The 15,904-nt window shown below is 33.8% G+C and overlaps 1 protein-coding gene across 1 annotated transcript in view; it reads right to left on the reverse strand.

The window, feature by feature from the left end:
* Window positions 1-15,904, reverse strand: part of LOC119840737 (tRNA dimethylallyltransferase) — a 171,155-nt gene that overhangs the window by 31,915 nt on the left and 123,336 nt on the right. The gene's annotated exons all lie outside the window — the stretch shown is intronic.

Here is a 15,904-nt window from a genome sequence, read left to right on the forward strand (position 1 = left end):
CTAGCATTATGCACGACCGTCACAAAAAGGTTTCTTTCATAGAAATTATCAATATATGATTCCATCACAAACCCTCCAATACAGAAAGTACACGCCCTTATAATCAAAGCCCTAACAACTTTTTCGGTCGTATAATTTTTCTTAAAACTTAAAGTGGTCGAGATTAGACGAATACACGAAGGCATTCGGCTCGGTCTTCTATTGAAGTGAGCACTTAAACAGTCGTAAACCACCATACCATGTTATTGTGGTGATCTTTATCTGATGTTGCTCTGAGATGATATTGTTATATTGTCCTCCTTACATCTGGTAAAGTATCCTTTTTTTAAGTGGAGAATGTAGGCACAAATGCTATCCCAGGCCCTCGGGGGAAAGGCCTCAGGTGATATAGGACTCCCACTGCAATAGTAGACTACTGATTTAACTTCACTATTCTGTCGAGCAGCTTTCAATGATGGGTTGTGCCAGGTCAGAATTCGTCCAGGACCTTCTGAGCTGCAGTTTTGTTAAATTTATTTATATGTAAGTTTTGTCCCAATTAAAAAAAAGTTAGTAGCTAAACACTTCATATGTTTTTGTTAAAAAGAAGATGAGGATCTTTTAGTTCATAGTAAATAATGCAATTAATATATTGGACACTGACATTGGAAATTCTTATGTTCCAATGTCAGTGTACTTTACACTCAGGTATAACAGTGACTTAAGAGAAATAAATATGATTTCCATAAGTTCTTTCATATCACACTTTTCCATCGAAATGCTTAGAAAGAATAAATATCACAATAATCCTCAATACCCACACTTAAATAAACAGATTTCTGTCAAATTCTCATATCTATTAATGTGAAAAAAATAACATAACAACTGCAACGCTCTCTTACCGCGCTCTGTTTTCCGATTAGGCATCACTCCAATACGATTTAAAAATAAATCAACAACCAATAACAGAGGTTGTAAAAAAACTGAGTGCTTAATAGACCTGTGTCCATGGCTAGACATGATTTAGAAAAAAAAAAGTGAGCAACAGGTGCGGGGCGTTGACCTCGCTTACGTCATGGCGGGAAAAAATGGCGTATTAAAATCTCAGTTGTCAATTTCCTCATTATGTTTCGTTTTTTCGCAGCTTTGTTTATTTTTATTTGAGTTGAATAGAAGAATTTGACAAAGGTGTGTCGCGATTGTATTTTTTAATCGCATTTAGCTAGTTTTCCTCTAAGAAATACTTAATGTAATAAAAAATGTGTACCTTAATAAAAAATAGCTACTTTTCGCGACTGGACAATGGCGGTTAAAAGAGATAAGATCACACATTACAATGATATAGTAATGTTTGTGCCATAAATAAAATAAAAAATTTGGTATTAGTTTAGTTTTCGGTGTGAATTTTAATTTTTTATAATACAATCTTAGCCTAATTGTGTTTAAAGAATTGTTAACAGATACTTACGATTTTGTTAACAACTATAAACGATTATGCATTAACGAAATATGTTATAAATATTGTGATTCCATAAGCATGTTTGAATATTCCATACATCATGAAATCAGGTAGGACCTATACTTAGGAATATAATGTATAATATGTTATTAGCTTTCTATATTTCTGCAAACTGTTTTATTGTTGCGCAGTTTCAATAATAATTAAATTTTCGAAACGTTGCATGAATTGGCTAATAACTTTATACCCTTTTTTGTACATAGTAAACCAATCTAAATTTATATTCTAATCCACCGATCACATGAACAACGTAAGTGAATTTGTATTCAAAATATAATTATCATTAGGGTTATCGTACAGTTGCCTCGATGGAATGAAGTCTAATGAACGGTTTCCTGTCTTAATCAATGACTCGTCCGCGATATCTTGACGACATTTCGAGGGCGAAAAAATTTATTAATCGCCTTGCGAAAAAAAAAAAAACGGATGTGTTTTTTCTAATTACATAAGGGATGCGTACATTAAGATAGCTTTGCCTTTCTCTTGAAGTTCAATGGAACTCTATACGTCTATTCTTAATATATTTGCTCGAATAGAAATCAAACATATCCGTAGAATCGAAATATGAATTAAATAAGTCAGATATGTTTTTGCTAGTAAAGGGACTTAGAACTTATTGTAAGAAAGCAGAAACAAGGAGTTTCTGAGTTACGTTCGTTGAGTAGAAAAAAGCGGTGTTGCGAATGAAAACAGAGCCAAATGGAAGAATTAAATTATTATATAAAATAGACGTAAAAATCGTCACAGTCTCCCTGTGACCACGCTCGCTGTAAAGTGTTCGAAACGTCGGGTTAATAATATAATGAATAAATCGCAACTAAAATCCGTTAAAAAGTTTATAATTTCCTAGACGTAAAAAGTTGATATCATCATCAGCCCTTTCTTGTTCCCACTACTGGGACATTGCAAACTCGCCCGGTCTCGAACGACTGAATTTTCGGTTTCAGTCCGAGGTCCTAACCACTGGTAGTCACCACTGCTTTTGATGTGCAATATGCTAGAGAAAAGATAAGCCTTTTCACGTTTTGATTATTCAAAGGTTTAAGTAAGGCATATTTGTAGCATCCGTGAGAAGTAATTTAATAATATTATTACATGGACTTCGACAATTCTAGCTCAAACTCCATAGCAATTGCGTGGGATTGTTATTAAATACTCAATGAAATTGTTTGAACAGAACTTAAGAAATTAAAATAAACAAGTCTGAAACACGTTCTGTCTTTACGTTTACATCCAAAACACCTTCAGCAAAGAAACCGAAACGGTAGTCACGAATGAATGTCTATTTTTGGATTACTTTAAGGTAAATTAATGTTATAAAAAATGAAGGGTATCCGGCCATCCGTTACGCGTGTAATGGAATGCAGAAAAACGTGTCAACAATTGAACTCTTACTTCCATCGGATAAAGTACAAAACACTTTGAGAGAGCTGCTATGGCCCTAAATCTTACTACTGTTTATAAGTGGATTTTCAATTTAACCAAGTTTTGGAGGACTATCGGCGAAACAGTCACGGTGACTCGTAAATGCGCTGTATGATCTTTTTTCAAGTCGATGACGCTTCTATTCGTGATGGTAATTACTTCGTGTTAGCAAACAAATCAGTAAATTTGAAATGAGCCGCAAATAATTGAACCTTTATGCCCGGAAGAAAGTTCATAGCATCGCAATTGTTTGTTTATTTAGGCTAAAAATCAAATATATAATTACGTTGTTCGTGCCTATGCAATACTTATTTGTAGTTCTGGTCTTCTTGATATTTATTTAAGAAAACATAGTAAGTCTCGTGCGTATTCAAGAGTTTTCGCCACGGATCGCATTGATGCGATGATATAATATCATCAGCGTAGTCATACTTTTATTTTGGGGAAGGTTCAATGAAGAGAAATGACCAAGTGGGCGCAAAATAACCCTATAACCCCGATAAGGTCCTAGAAACAAATTTCAGGTGTAAAGACACCGAGATATAATTTACATATATTTTTTTAATGTGGCTGTCGAGCAGGCTTCGGCGCCACTTAGGCCAGCTCGCACCAAGTACCACAGAAAACTGGCGTAAAATAGTAGCATGCTTTGTGTGTGTTTCCTATAGTGATTGGGGGAGCCAGGGCCCGTTTCCTTTTCCTCACCCGTCTTAATCCTTTTTTCTTTCCAGTCGTCTTTCCTTATCCCTAAAAACGGTCAGCGCATACGTTCATGGGGGATGGTGATCGCTTATCATCAGACAAACCACCAGCTCACTTGCCTGCTGTGACACCTAAAATACCCCTTAAACCACACTGTACACATACACGTATAGTAGATATGTTCTATTGTGATACTTATACTGGAGCATTAGAATGAGTGAGTCGAATTAGGACTACAATACGCAACATATTAAAACACGTTTGAATTTTTTTTATCTTACCCAAATGATTAGTTTAAAGTATATACACGTGGTCCAAGATTATACCCTTTAGTTTTATAGTTCATTCACCTATAATGATAAATGGATAAAAAATTGAGCTTACATGTAATTAAGTAGCAAAAACTGTTGTCCATGGTAACCGTTACTGTTTTTAGAATGAATTTAATCGGTCCTTCGGTGTCACCCAGTAATTAATTAATCTATAATGTTTTGATGGTGTGGTAAGAGTATCTATTTTTAAAGTATGATTAATGTGGGTTTTTTAGGTTTTCATACTACTATCGAGTAGTAATTATTTCCTATTAATTGATAGATCATATAAAAAAATCAAAAATTTAAAGCAAATTTATGTATTAAGAGAACGTAAAAAGTGAAGTACCGTGTTCCTTAGTGGAGTATGGGGCGGATGATATTCATCTGTTTCACTGATCGTTTTTCTTTATGGCCTAGTAGATGATCAGTCATCTGTGTCCATCCCGATTTATACTTTTTTTGTGAGTCCCCGTCAGCAACCGAATCCAGGACCCCTCAGTTCTACGATTATGCGTTAACCACTGTACCAAGAAGGCAGTCGAGAGAGTAACTATGTTTCAATTTGATATTAAAGTAACAAAAAAGTAGAATCCTATCAATTGTTATCAAATCATGGTAGTTTCAAAACTATGACGTTTTTGAAAATTCAATTACAGTTTTTGATAATATTATCTGCAAAAGGGGGTAAATAAATATTTCCCCCTTTGCAGATAATTGAACCACGAGATTACATTACAAATGAAACAAAACATGAATGTCATGAAAGAGTTCTATTTAGCTTTATGAAAAAACTAGTAGGACTAGTAGGTAAACATATTGTAATTAGAAAAAAGCAGTGTATCTAATTACAGCAGTCACTTCTTGATAGATGAAGCTAATGATAGACCCATTCAGAGACATAATGTTTGATAATTAATTGAGCATAGAAACGATCCATGGGGCTTCATAATTATTTTAAAAGATTTGTCACCGAAATAGGTGTCCGTTTCCATTGTACTGAGGTACTGTTAACTAGGATGTAAGGGATGTTTTATGAAAAGGGGGTAATTACTATTATGGGCCGAAGTAACCAGAATCAAGCTCATACAGAAGCACGTAAGGATTAGTTACTCTATTATTTTATCATTATTCCGTTCGAACTCTTCAATTTAATACAAGTATAATAAATATAATAGAATCGTATATTACATAAAATCTATAACAAAAAAATAATATCAATTGTAAAATAAAGAATAAGGAGGTCAATCATTTATGCCTTTTGTTTTTTCAATGTGACTGTAATTGCGAATCCCAGTGTGCTAAGAGCTGTAAGGAGTAGATCTATTTTTCTTCCTTATTTAATTTATAACAACACAACTACAAATTTATTGTTTACCATATTTTAATAAGTTTCATGTGTGTTGTTTATTAAATAATAATAACTATACAAAATTTTTTAGTATGCAGCAAATGAAATAAAAGAGAAGGAAACAACGCATAGCAATATGTACAAAAGGCGGTCTTATCACTTATAAGTGACCTCTACCAGACAATCATCGATATTCAAAACGATTATTTTGCAAGGTGCAAGCAAAACAGGACTTTTCAACTAACTATTAATAGATAAATAAGTTTAGAAATTAAAAACTTGTAAACAGATTTTAAACGCGATTTATTCATTATATTATTAACCCGACGTTTCGAACACTTTACAGCAAGCTTGGTCACGGGGAGACTGGTGAGACTGGAGAGACTGGATACGGGTAACGTGTAAAATCCGTTAAAATTTTTTAAATTTATAAATGTATAATACTCGCGTAAAATCAAACACAAGAAAATACTAAATAAATAAGTTTATATAATAACGTTATATACATTCAAATTGTTTAGAATAATCATTACCAAAGCGTTCGTTTAAGCCATTTCAACTCCTCTTCATATACCTATCAAGTTGCGTCACGTCTACGCAAAACCGTATCGTACAACAGTGGACACGTTAAATTATCATACACATATGTTCACAGCATGTGACAATAGCGCAGGTGGCATCCACATCCACATACGTCTATAATTACCGATCACTTGCCTGTTGGTCCGATACATTCGGCCATTCAGCGAGCCTTGTGAATCTGTGAATGGCGTGCATGTGTGCTGTGCGAATGTTCGCGTGTGTGCGTGTGTCCTAATTCAACAGAGCGTGTGACGTGTGTTTCAGTTGAAATATATTTCAACTAAAGCCTATAGAATGTTTGGTTGTGTACATACTCTTGTATACCCAAAATAAATTCTCATGGTACAAACTTTCATCCCCTATTTTATACACTTAGGGGTAGAATTTATCTTTCTTAGTGCCTATCTGATAGCCAAATTTCAGTCCGATCGGTAGAGTAGTTTGTGCTGTCCGTTGATAGATCAGACAGTCAGTCCTTTGCGTTAAAAAGCCATTACAAGGTATGTAATATGTTAAAATCATCAGCTGTAGAAACCTTACTTTACTTGAGATATGAGTTCAAATACATTTCCTATGCAACATAATTATATTTTCAGCTTTACAAGTAGATTGTACGTATGGTCACTGATACCACATTTTTTGGTATCTTTTACGCCACGCTGGTCTAATTTGAATCTTATGTATACAGGAATAAAATCGATAACAGATTATTGAATTTGCAGGTTTCATTGAATTTAACACAAAAAAAGGTAAAGAGTTGATAAGTTGCAGAGGTACTGGATTTATTTCATACAATTTTTTAACCGGAAATTGTTAATAGGCAACTTTTTATCCCGATATTCCTACAGGATACGGACATACGCGGGTGAAACCGAGGGGCGCAGCTAGTTCTATAAATCTGTTTAAGTGACGTCGAATATTGCTATTTTTCTAACATCTTATAATGTAGATCACATCGGTTTCCCCAACTAATCCGTAATTACTTTCGGAACAATAATAAACGCGTTGCTTAGGAAGTCGAGAACCGTTCAACACCACACAATAATGTCGATTATAAGATACTATGGGATCTTTGATAGCGGAGCATCTCCGGGCGGACAAAGCGCGAAACAGGCGTAAAACATTCAAATACCTTTACGCTCATTACCAATGACATGATCAGACAGCCGTAAAATCGATCCTTGCTTACTGTACAACACATTGCAACGTTTACAAAATAGCAGCACGCTATTTTCACCCTTAACGCGATGGTTAAAAACACCAGAATAGCGTGCGTTTGATGTTCATAACCCCATCGATGCGTCGCTATAGGTCTAGTATATCATCTTTTGTGCTTTTATGGAGTCGAATTAAAATTACGTCACAATTAAATGTATGTAATCGATTAATAGATTGAATTCCGCATCCCGAAATAGAAGATGTGCTTTCGAATATTTTTTACTTCATTATTTCTCGCGTAAAGGATCGTAACAATTTGATGCAGACTATCCAAACTTGTTGCTTTTATCATAACAGCATATTATAACAGATAGAGGTCTTTTGAAATTCTTTATATCAATTAAGATTATAGATAAAAAATAAACATATAGTAAACAAATCCCCTCTTTAAATCTTTTGACTTTTAAGAGAACCCACAACTACGCTTAATTTGATACGTACTTGGCCGTTAATATTATAAATAAATTATACGTTATTACAATTTATTATTTTATAATAAAGACAATATATATATTATAATAATTACAATATATTACACTAAATATACATAAATAAAAAATTAAAAAAATATCATTTGTGCTTTTCATACCCATAGAGTTCAAAAAGCTTACTTTCAAAACCATTGAGTTGTACATTTGTGCTTTCCAAAACCATAGAGTAAAAGTCTGACTTTTCAAAACAAGACAGTTCAAAGCTGTCTTTTCAAAACCATACATTCCAAAAAAGCCGACATGACGAAACCTGGCTCGTTTAATCTCATCAAACGCAACAATACCGTCCATAAACGATAATTTAGAACCCATATTTACAACCAATATTTCAAAGGACCTGGACCACGCGAAACACAAGTTATTCCAATGACATTATACATCATATATCCCATTACATTCGCTGTATGACATTTAAAATAACCCATAACCGAGCTCGATCAATTAAAATTTATTGGCATCTATCGCTGGCTCAATAACATGACAAAGGTGGACCTAGGGTACCGCTTCGGTTATTGTCCTGGATAAGATTATTGTATTATTGTATTTATGGTTTATGCCTTAAACCTAAAACCTCTGAGAGCTTGTAAGTGCTTGTCGAAGTACCTTACGATTGTGTCAATAATTATTCATTTCTAACAGTCTTCAAAATAACGAGGTTACGAATTCGACTGTATTTTTTGAGGCTTTTTACCTCAAAGCTTCTGACTAGGTGAACCGATTTTGATCCTACTTTTATTTGAAAGCTGGTGCCTCCTGCGTGGTCCTATTTAAATTTGGTACGGTTGTAACAGTTTTAGGGGGTTTAGTTGTTTGTTATAAAGAAAAACATTTTTTAAAACTATGCATTCAATTCTCAATGAATTTAATATTGAATTTTAGAAGTGCGTAGATTCACTATTGTACATTCTTTGTCTTGCAAGAGTGGCAAAACGATAGATAAAAATAAACATTTATTCATTCAAGTGGACTCCTTTCAAAAGCACCAATTAGGTTTCTATCACCGGAAGGCAGTTGCTACGATGAAGAATAGACGAGAAGCTCTAGTAGCTGTTGTTTTTTTAAACAGTTTGAGTCGCGCCTCATAATCAAACTTTTTATATTCTTTCGTTTGAAAAATGATTAAAAATAGTTAATACAACGTGTAACAAATAATACCGTATTTTGCTATCGAAAAAACTTTGATTATCCACCAATATACAATGCAATTTAGCTTTTTAATAAGAATTAAGGTTTCGCTGTTCCTGTTTAAAACACATAAAAAAAATGGTTAATAATGAAGAAAAATATTAAAGGTTATCCGGGGCCCCGTCTAATTGACGCCTCGCGGAAATTTACACAAGCTGTTAAGACGTAATTACATATTAACACGAAAACGCTTAACAAGAAAATATTGCAACTTCAAAATTGGCGCCATGCATCACGGAGCGGAGTAAAAACAGGTAAAAAACGCTTAATCTATGACAAGTGGAGTCCTTTCACTTGCCCGCATGCGTTCAGTTTCAATTACCTCTTGCCTTGAAGGAAACCTGGGTGGGAACGGGAGGGATATAGATATCTGCATACACGTGAAAGAGAGAGGGATACAAACAAATCGTGGGGTCGTAAAAACCATGCCATATGTCGTACGACAGATGGCCCAAACCGCAGCGCGTCACAGGTTGATTTACTTACGATGAGTTGCTGTCAACTTTATACAAAAATACGTGGACGTTGGAGGTGAAAGTTTTAAGAATCGGGTTACAAAACATAACAAACCTTGCGCAAAGGCTTGCGCAAGGATAGCATCAGTATCTTCGTACATTGTTACAATTTTGAACAAATATTTGATATGCATTGATAGAATCTCTAATGAAATAAACTTTTACGAAATTTCAATTGTTTCAACATTTATTAATCCTGTATTCATAAAATATTACATTCATACTAGATACATGCATACTTATCATTTAGAACGTTAGTAAACAAAAAATTTTAAAAAACTATTGAGATTTTCAAGAAATGTACAACAACAAGTCATAGAAGCTTTGGTGTTTTTACCCTATGCAAGAAGAAAAGAGATGAAATGAATAAAAGAAGAAAACATTTTTTTAATACATAATTATTTACATGTCTCATTCCTGATACTCCTACAAAATTCCTTTATATAGAGTTGGTAAATGAGCTGGTAGGTCACTAGTAGCATTGCAGCAGAGGCCATACGGATTGCTATACATGATGGAGGGAGTAAAAGATATAACTGGAAAGGGTAAGGAAAAGAATGCGGGCCTTCGCCTACCCATCACACAAAACGAAACACAGAAGCATACACATTGCCCAATCTACTTTATCACGCCGATCTTCTGTGGAGGTAGGGTACCTTCCCCAATTCTTCTTCCAATTCTTGCACGCACGACTCCCAAACTCCAAATCCTGTATAAATGTGACCCGCAAGATAAAAAACTTAACTATGATAGTTCATCACTACGAAAGACAATAGTAAGCGAAAATTAGCATCCGTTTTTAAAGTCCTCGTTTGCAAATTAGGCCTTATTACGACAATCCATTAATTGTATAAAAAATATACAGTCCAAATCTACATAAAACCGGCATATCTTGTTTGAACTATTAGACGAATCGAAATAATCTTCACACACGCGTACACAAGTAAATAAAAAATAAACGTGAAAATAATAAAATCAACCGTCACGCTTATTAATTCGCTGAGTCGTTACATAAAAATATTTATAAATGATACAATCCCTTTAATTGCTGAGTTAGAACTTATTTAGATAGAAATCTTCAAATGTTGCGCCGGAGCATAAAACGGGAGTGACGTCATCGGGCGATGACCTCGATGAGATCGGTTTGCAACTATATGGATCAATGCATATATCATTTGCGAATAATAGTTATAACCTTAGTAAGGTTATATCTTTATGCCACCAACCGATATATATGAAATCTCATGATGTATATAATGTGATATATATTTGGTGTGATATGATTGTAACAAAATCTGCGAAAGTTTTCTCGTAAGAATATCTAGGTGGAGTTCTCAATAAAAAACGAAATCAGAAATGAGGTTTTAATATCATGAAAATATCATTTTAAATAATTAAATTAAATTTAAGTAAACGTGATCCTATTGCTTCAACTTCATTGTCCGTCTGCCTGTCTGTCTGTCTGTCCGTTTATCACCAGGTTGTATTTCATGAACCGTAGCAGTTGAGAATTTCAGAGATGTACATGTTATGCCATACGTCAGTACTTAATTAATTAAGCCTAAAATAGACGTAGCAATCAAATTACTCTATGAAAAGTTGATAAACAGCGTCTAATATAACAATTATCCTTTTCTCTCTCAAATAAAGCTCTATGAAATCGAAAGGGACAGAACAATAATAAAGTGCACTATTAAATTATCAGTCTCTTAACGACCTCAACTTCTGAATATAAGTGAAAATATATCACAAAATAGAATTCTCTATCAAAATTAACATTAAGCTGGGTATAGTGACGCCCGCTTACCGTCAAATTAAGAAGATAAGGCTTAGACAAGAAATAATCATTACCATAAATTATACAATTATCGCAGGCGTGACTCTGAATGCACATTAGCTTATGTTTTATGAACACTTTCGTATGAATTATGCTAATATGAAGATAAGCTTTAAAAATTATAATTAGGTTATAGAATTAATAGACACACAGTTCGGTTTATTTGTTTTAACAAAGGGAAACATGAAAAAAGAAACCCACGATTTATTCATAAATTCTTGTGTTGTTTGATTTTAATTAACTACGTTTTATTACTGTATTTATGTAATTGGTTACTAAGGGCTACCTCTATGTCTGCTCATAAACAGTAGTAAAAAACGTATAAATTAATATTTTCGTAGATGCTTATTTACTTCGAAACCACTATATATAAATTAATATTAGACTTCATTTAAACAAACCAACATATTATCGTAGACTTTATGATTTGGGAATTAGCTATGCGTAAGTTATAAATTTATTATTCTACTAGCTGCACCCGTCAAACGCTGTTCTGCCTTACTCTTATCATTTAGGGGTATGAAAAATGGATGTTGGCCGATTCTCATAGATACCGGATAAGCAAAAAAAATTTCATCAAAATCGGTCAAGCCGTTTCGGTGGAGTTTGGCAACGAAAACTGTGACACGAGAATTTTATATATTAGATATATTATATTGTTATCATAACCTAAAGCATGAATAAATGTATGATTTTTTTTATTATGTTAAAAAAATCTTTAAAATGAAAGCGTACAAAACTTAGGCGTAACAGCAAAAGTGGCCTTTCATGCCCTGTGTGGTGTTTTCATGGATACTATTAAAGCATAGTACGATATAATTCATGCTTTATGGATTTGCATAAAATAGTCTGTAAATGCCACATTTATGAAACACTTAAACATGCAAATAATAAAATAAGTATAATTCCTAATATAACATTGACGATATCAACGAACTATGTCGCCTATCTGAAAACCGAGCCTCTAAAGAAACACCCGATAAAACATAAAGCGCTGCGTCATCTGATCGCATCATGAACGAGAACACAACCATCATTTGTCATCCCTTGATTTTCGTGTAAAATATAACAGCACATTTTAATAACAGATCAGCTAATGTTAATTTTTGTGCAATGCAAATAAACTCTGCGAATGTTCATGGGCGGTGGTGATCGCTTACCATCAGGCAAACCACCAGCTCAGCTACCCGCTATGACATAAACATCTATGAATGAAATTACATTCAGCATTTAAAAGGTCTTGTTTATTCAAGTGCGAAACATAATTTACACTGTTAATTTTACAAAAGAAATGTATGTTCACTTCTTAGAATCATTAAAAATTCTATTAAAAAACTGAAACACATTACAAAAAGGTTTTCAGATCCCTTTAATGCGTCCGTCCCACATAGAATAAACAAAAACGTGTGCTAATTCGCCGCGCATAAATATTCCGAAAACAAACAGTGTTATGACATGGTGTCATCGTACAATGAAACTATGTAGATAATTTTAAATTGGACTGCGGGAGATAAAACAAAAGAGAGAAGTCATGCGACCCAAATACACGCGAGCGATGAGAGCAAATAGTTATATATATCTGAAGACAGAACAGGATCACTGGAAACGGTAGGCGTTCCGTGTTGTGTAGATATAAGAATAGATATTGTGTAGATGTTAGAAACATCTTAACACTCTTAGAAATTCGATTACTGTGGCGGGATCAAGGGTGGCTGAGAGGCTAGGCGTTGCTACGGTTTGGCAAAAAACGCGGGCTCGAATCCCGCCTCGTGATCAAATTTTTTCTACTCTTTCAAAATTTCTCATTGACAAAGCATTTCAATGCTATAAAACTGAAATTTCAACATCTTAACACGTTGTCAAGGAGTCTATACCTATTATTATGAATGCGATAGTAACTTCGTCTGTCTATCTCAAACAGACGAAGGCTCAAACCAGAGAACCGATTTGGATGAAACTTTGTACGAAGGTAGTTTCGATTCCTGATAATGGACATAGGGTAGGTTTTATAAGCCCACGGGAACTATGCGGATTTCCCTTTGACTACGGTAACGAAGCCACGTACTGAAGCTAGTGGCATATATTTTCTAATTAAACTGCTTTCAGAAGCAAATAGCCGAACTTTAATTTTTTTATTTCATCACATTTGATAGTAATAACAAAAACATTATAAAATGATAGACCGAGAAAAAAATTTAAAATCATCAAAATGATTCAGTTCCCAGCCCCACCCAGTCGAAAGTTCTAAAGAAACAAACACACAAAAAAAGAGGTCAACAAACAAGCCATCTCCTTTATTGAAGCAGTTTGGACTTTTTAGCAAAGTGGACTTTAGAAGGTTCAAATGTAAGTCGATAAATCATTGCGTCATATAAAACTATCAAATCATACGTAAAAGCTGTTTTTTAAGTTAAGTTAAGTTAAGTTTATAATGGCCGTAGTTTTAAGTTAAGATCTATTAACAGTATACGGTTGCCTGAAATAAAATAAACAAATAAACAAGCAAACTCGTGAACTTATAGACACATAAGCAAAAACATATATAAGCCAAAACAGTTCAACCACGAATGTCCTATGAATAATTTGGTAACAAACATTATTGCAGCATCTCATGGTCATATCATGCTGACGTCATCACAAATCTTAAAAGGAAAATCCACATATCTTTTATACATATATAAACTCCTGAAAAGATTCGCCACAGATTAAAATACATCAACTTAGTTCGACCCTTAAGATCACTACAAAATAAGTTCCAAATAGACTTGCTTCGGGCGATCCCTGGAGGGGTTTTCCTTTAAATACAATTTTTCAGACGATATGAACATTGAATTAATTAAAGCGAAGGGTCCCTAAGACGTAGCTGTCTGCCCGCCTAAAGTTCACGCCGCCCTTCGTCATAGATGAGAAGGGCACGCAGACGCACCTCAAAGAGTTTTTACATCAACCAACAGATCTATTTACTAATCGTCGTTGGCCTATTTAATCTGTGATATATTATATGTAGTTATTATTTGCTAATAATAAAAAAATACTAAAAATAATAAAGCGTTAAGAATACACTTTAATACATAACTGGCAAAAATAGAAAACTTTGTTAATTTTACGTGGGAGTACTTCCGTATTAAAATTTCCTATTGTAGATATTATACGTTTTGAGACACAAGGATTTTATACCGTTCATGCTCTAAATTTGTAAGCTATTTTAATGATCCGGCGACCACTTCATTACTCATTTAAGTGGGAGTGTACCAGGATACAAATATGCATTTATGATAGTATAACATTGATAGTTGCTCTCTAAGTGACTTAAAACCAAGGTTCCTCGAAATACTATTGACGTGCGAGTCGATCGCGACATTGTTCGTACTAATCACGACATTTAAAACCAGAATAAATCTAATCTAGAAATCTAAGTGACAGACTAATTACACTGATCATAAAACTGATTTATCTTGCGTCATATTGATATTAGTTTCCTCATACTACTGTTATTTACTCGTCAAATTTTATTGGACAAGTGGCATTTTTAACATTACATCTATAGAGTAGCAGTAAATTGCTTTTAACAAAATATGTGGAGACAGAAAGGCGTAGAAGGTGACGTGCATGCATACATACATTAAGATAGCGGTTGTAGTGCAGTGGGAAGGAATTGGCTATCAATAGAGTACAATGGCTTAATAATATGAACTTTCATTTCAAACTGAAATTATCAAATTGATCAAACCTTTATTAATCTGGTTTCAAAAAATAAACATTTGGTATTTTTTTAGTACCTAGATTTTAACGTAAATAAAAGGAATGGAATTAACTATCGGAAAATATTAATATCAAACAAATAAAAGAACATATATAAATCAAAAAACGTAACTGCATATTTGGTTCCTCAATTTATATGAACGCTGACATTTTACATACATTTATAAATTAATTCCCACAGTGGAGCATCCGTTACGCCATTTAATCTTTGTCCAATTTCCCGCTAAATACGCAGTAGCGCTGAGCCGAAAATCTCGCTCGGCTTCGTTGTGTACGCAAATGTTGTCATTGACTTTCGACAATGTCGCCCTCTACTGTGTCAAAGATTCTTTATTCGCCCTACAGACGTGATTCTTGGTAAAATGAGAAATTTATTTATGTTTTTCGTTTGTCACCACGTTCGAATTTTCGTTTTGAATATTTTTAATAACACAACCTTGATTTATTTCGTTATTTATACGGATTTAGTAACGTATGCTTATATGTATTGTTTTGCAGTTTCAAGCGATATTCCAGTATATAAAATAATTCATTCAATTAACGTGATTGTTTTCTTTCGTTAGAATTCGATTATGTATAATGGACTCTCTGAGATGGGATCGCATGACAACAATTTCCAGCAAAAATGCTCACTCCGGGATGCAGATGTTCTTTTTTGTAGGAAAAATCTGACTATTAAATCAACAAAAATAACTATCAGAACAAGTTACTTTCAAAATTTAAATATGATCTTTAATATAATAAAGTGTATATAAAAAAACTCCACTACCGCCATTCAGCTAAAGCAAATAGCAACGAATGTACGTTAATATAGCAAAAAGTACGTGCAATTTCTTCGGCCACACATCCGCAGCTAATTGTTGTTTATGTGAGACGTCGTTGCTAACAGATGATGTTTCCTTCCTGGTGTATAAAAAAATTACGCTAAAATTGGTAGCGTAGACCTTTGTCAGGTGGTTAATAAAAACAGGCGTTTTATGTACTTTTTGATTGAACGTTAATTTTATATTAATAATAGACGCTTGTC

Source organism: Zerene cesonia, chromosome 7 (genome assembly GCF_012273895.1).
Source record: "Zerene cesonia ecotype Mississippi chromosome 7, Zerene_cesonia_1.1, whole genome shotgun sequence".
Classification (NCBI taxonomy): Eukaryota; Metazoa; Arthropoda; class Insecta; order Lepidoptera; family Pieridae; genus Zerene; species Zerene cesonia.